Source organism: Benincasa hispida, unplaced genomic scaffold (assembly GCF_027475165.1).
Source record: "Benincasa hispida cultivar pf3 unplaced genomic scaffold, pf3_genome.v1.1 HicScf419, whole genome shotgun sequence".
Classification (NCBI taxonomy): domain Eukaryota; kingdom Viridiplantae; phylum Streptophyta; class Magnoliopsida; order Cucurbitales; family Cucurbitaceae; genus Benincasa; species Benincasa hispida.
In genome coordinates this window covers 1-5314 of record NW_028326513.1, presented here as the reverse complement: position 1 = coordinate 5314, position 5314 = coordinate 1, and the positions used below count along the sequence as shown (strand labels likewise).

The 5314-nt window shown below is 27.7% G+C and overlaps 1 pseudogene; it reads left to right on the top strand.

The window, feature by feature from the left end:
- The first annotated feature begins 4323 nt into the window (after window positions 1-4323).
- On the top strand, window positions 4324-4757 carry LOC150030233 (NAC domain-containing protein 73 pseudogene; annotated as a pseudogene).
- The last annotated feature ends 557 nt before the right edge of the window (window positions 4758-5314 follow it).

Sequence of the window (5314 nt, the reverse complement as noted above, 5' to 3'; positions counted from 1 at the left end):
AACTAATTCAGTTTCATTTTTTTTACATTCCAATCTAAATATGATGGGAATCACTACGTTCGAGTTTTAATTATTCTTCAATTTAGAAGAAAATTAAGAAGAATCTTAATCACTGAATTATAAGACATATTAGTTTGAACCTATATATGAACTTCGAGAGGTTCGAGGCTTCAAGTTGGCATAATTTTATAGACGAAAAAATATATAAAATAATAATAATATGTAAATTTCGTGAAGCTTAATGCGTAAGTTTCTTGTTGCTTTGGCTTGTGGAAGAAGATTGCGGACGTTGACGGCCATACATAATGATGTACACGCCTGCCGAGAAATTTTCAAATACGGCCATGTCCACGGTATACCTCTTCTCTTTCCATTTCGTTGACCATTGCCAAATTCAAGTGCGAATATTGACCCTGCGAAATTATTCTAATCTAAAATCATTCAACTTTTATGTTTGTGTTTATTTAGTATTTAAACATCTAAGATCTCCCTTTCCTTTAGTATATAATTTTAGGTCTTATAGGACCAAAAACTCAATTTTGCTTGTTGTTTTGTCTAGTTGAATAATATTGTACTTTATTCAAGTAAATTTTAGAACAACATTATACCAAAATTTTGAATTAGACAGACTTCTTGACGCATATTAAAATTCAAGATTTTTATTAAATAAATTTAAATTTGAGCTTCTTATAAATTTGACAAAATAAGTTCAAAAAATTAAGTTCATTACCTAGATTTATTACTTTTGTAAAAATAACAAAAAGCAAGCTCAACTCACGTGATACGCTTGATACACATAATACACTTGATATCTTCGATACACTTTTGATATACACTTGATGCACTATTAGTATACACCTAATATACTTGATATATTGTTGATACACACTTGAACTATTGATAGATGCTTGATCCACTTGATATACTATTGACATACAGTTGAAAATGACTAGCTATTTAAGTGTTTTAAAACAATCACAAAAATGATTTTTTTTTAAATACATTTTTTCTCTAGTTATTCCAAACACATCCAAATTATCAAAATGAGTATACTAAATTGATCGTTAGTGAACTTTAAGTTGAATTTTATCAACTTATTGTATATTTATACTTAAAAATGAAAGAAATAACATCATTTAAAAATGGAAAAAAACTACAAAAGGGTAAAAAAATATAGTAAATACAAAAATTAAAGTGAACAATAACTCATATTGCTGCAAACAAAAAATATAAAAAAAATACGAATCAATGAAAAAATACGCAACTGATATACTTTAAATGTGGTATATTAGTTGACTAGTATACAAAAAAACATGAGTTTGTTAAAAGAGCAAAATTGGAATATGGAATAAACGAACATTTAAGTATGAGAATTCTATCATATCTACTATTTTTCATATGTTAAAGGCATACCCCTAATTATATATTTTGGATTTGCCACCCATTACAATTTTCCTTTAAATTTTGTATCATATAGATTTATAGGTTTTAAGAAATTGAACATGGTTGGAATCTATTAACATAAAATTCATAATTTTAAAATTCAAAAGGCTTATTAGACTCGGGTTGAAAGTTCAGTGATCTATTTCAAAATTTTAACTATATGAGCTTATTGGACACAAATATGAATTATGAAGTAAACTTATAATAAGTAACTTTGGGTTTTGTAACATCAAATGATATATTTGGGAGTAATTATGAGATAATTAAAATCACTATCAACCATTCTTTTAATCATTCAAAACTAATTTTGATAATATAAAAATTACATTTAAAAATATAAAATTTAAATATTAAATTGATTTTGAGTGATTAAAGACATGTTCCGAAATGATTTCGAGTTACACAAAAATGATTTAATCCTTTCAAAATCACTTTCAAACATGATATTGAGATAATGTCTAAATTTCAATTTATATGTTGATTCTTAGATTGTTGTATTCGATAAATTTGATCTTTTAAATGCTATTTTAATATATATCTAAATTTATTTCTTCATCTCATTTTTGGTCTACAAATTATTAGAATGTCTAGTTAATATGGTATTTGAATCTTTTAAAAAATAACTTCAATTATTGTGTCAATCTTCTAAAGGTCAAAATTTGAACCTCTTTTGCACAAAATTTAATTATATATATGTGGATACACACGCATATGCATGCATACACACGAACATTTTAAAGTTCAAAAGTCAATTAACACGCACGCATGCGAATACACACACAAAAATTTTGAAATTCAAAAATCAATGGACATACGTATATACGACAATTTTAAAGTTTAAAAATCAATTAAGCACAAACAAACATTAATCTAATTAGAATTAAATTTAAGTTTTGTATTATGTTGGGTTTCAACAACCTTTAAATCTCACTTGAGTCTCACTTAATCTCATTTCGATTCATAAATGATTAAGATATCTGAGAAAAAAAACATATTTGTTATTGTCGATATTTTATATGTTCACCTTTTACCTTGGGGGATAATTAAAAGAGTGGTTTTGAATATGTAGGTTAACACATTTGATATAGATATGCATTGGAATAGGATCGAGTGTGGCATAAACAAATATTATTAGATAAGGAAATAGCAACAACAAAATAAAATTAACATTTTAAAAGTATTAATCTAAACGCAACGCCTAAACGAACAGCATAAATTTATCTTGAATGTTAAGAAATCTAAAATCTAAAATATCATAAATTAAATATAAAAAAATGAAAATTTGATTATACAATTTCACACCAATAATTAGAGATGTCCACGGAGCGGGATAAAAATAAGAAAATCTTCCCATCTCTATCCCCACCTTCTATTTCATTTTTTCATTTTCACGAAATTTCCTAAGATGATGGAGAAAAATTTTGAACAAACGACTCACGAATGAAATGAAATAGAGCAATGTATTGAAAGGTAAGAGTGATTGAAGAATGTAAACGAGCACAGAGAACAATATCCCAAATAGATAAGATGCCAAAAACTGAATTCGTGTGGGTTAAGCTAACGCATTTAATCTTTTATTTACACATTATCTTACTAATAAATAACAACCTCTTCACACTTCCCCTTCCCTCAAATCCCTTTTCACGAAATCCTAATATTCTCTTCTCTCATTAAATCCCATTTTTACATTTTTCCACTTTTTCTTTTTAATTAATTTTCTCCCGAAAAAAAGAAAAGAAAAGAAAAGAAAAAGCTGCTCTTAAAACAAATTCTACACACACACACAGAGAGAGAGAAGGATACCTTGCTTGAGCTGAGAAGTGGACGTAAAGGAAGAGATTAAGTAGTAGGAATATACAGCTTGGATTTCGGGTAACATTTAATTTATTTCTCTTTTATTTTTTTGCAGTCTTTTTTACGTATTATTCTTTTTCACCCCTTTTTTTTTTATTTATTTTTTTCCAATATGACAAACCTTTCTTCTCACTCCATCTTTGACACTGCAGCTGCCTCCTCTAATCCATTAAAGAAAAAAACCCTAAATTTAATTTTATTTTTTGTTTTTTTTTTTTTTAAATCTCTTTCTCATCTAAAAGATGGTGAAACTGAAACGTCCACTTATGAGGAAGAATCCGATTTTGCCCCATCTCCACTCTTACTACCCCATGTTTTTTTTTTTTAATAATTTATTTTTGTAATTATGTTATATATATAAATATAAAGATATCAAACTAGAGCTTTATTAACGTACGATTTTCTTCGTTTAATTGTCACTCGTGATAAACAGAAAGAAAAGCTATCAATCGAACTTTTATTTATATTTTAAAATTGATTTTTGATAAGAAAATAGATATATGGATGTATCCAAGCGTTAACATTAATATTTTTATTGACAGGAAGATATGAAAATTTGGTGTGAATTTGGGATTTTTGTTTGAAATTTGAAGAAAAAAATGTAACATTAATTAGATGGTGTCATATGTGCATATGTGTAGATACGCAAGCATTTAGTAACTTGACGTCGAAGCAACCTTTTTCCTATTTCTAGAAAACTCCTTTTTTGTTTTCTTTTCTTTTTCTAATCTATTTCTCTCTTAATTTGAAGGAACGTGTGGTGCTCTCAACACAACTTCCACAGCTTAGAAGCAACAAAACAAATTAATTCTTTAATAAAAAAAGAAAAATTCCTTCCCCCGACATCCGAATGAGGTGGTTGTTTTGTTTGGTGATAAAACACAAGTAGACAAAGCTCAAAACTCTCTTGATTTTGGTTTTTTTTTTTTTAATAATATTTTTGTGTCCAACAACCAATCATATGGTCCTTTTTGTTGTTATGTTGGAGTGGGAATTAGCTTCCAATAATAAACCAAAACGAGAGAGATGACTTGGTGCAGTGGCTCAGACGACGAGTCGTCTCCTTCTATTCATCAATTAACCAAATCCAACGACGCTTCGATTCTCCATTATCCATCCCCAGCCGTCCGATGCCCATCATGTGGCCATCACATTCAATTACAAGATCAGGTATGTATGTGTGTGTATATATATATATTCCTACCCATTAATTAACAATTTATTATTATTATTGATGAATTTATTGATGTTGAATTATTATTTATTGAAGGCTGGGATTCATGATTTACCTGGATTGCCAGCTGGAGTAAAATTTGATCCAACGGATCAAGAAATTCTAGAGCACTTAGAAGCTAAGGCAATTTCTGATATTCGAAACCTTCATCCTCTTATTGATGAGTTTATTCCTACTCTTGAAGGAGAAAATGGGATTTGCTACACTCACCCTCAGAAACTTCCAGGTACTTACCCTTCTTATATATATATATATATATTTTCCACAGTCTTGTGATTAATAATCACATTAAAAAAAAAAAAAAAAATTTAATTTGAAGTCTTTTGTATTGATAGATGAAGATTTTTATCTTTTGATTCAAGGGGTTCTGTTTGTTGGAGTTTTGAAATTTTCGTGTGGGTTTTTGCGGAAGTACTTGTGTATTGCAAGTTATGCCTTTGATCCCTTTATTTGAGGTTTTCATTTTCGGATTTTGAAATGAAAAGAGTTTTAAATTTTATTCAAAATTCAAAACCTAAATTTGAGAACTACATGATTTAATTCTTATTTCATAACTACCATTTAGCTTCTAAAAATTAAATTTATAAATACTATTTCATCCACTTAATAATTATTTGTTTTGTTATTTCTGCTCTTTTGAAGAGTTTTTAAAAATAGGAAAAATTACCTTTTTTTGTCTCCAAATTTTAAAGAATATGTGCGTTGTTTGGTCATTGAGTTTTAAAACTAGATCATTTTAGTTTTTAGGTTTTTAAAAATAGGTGTATTTTGTCTCTAAATTTT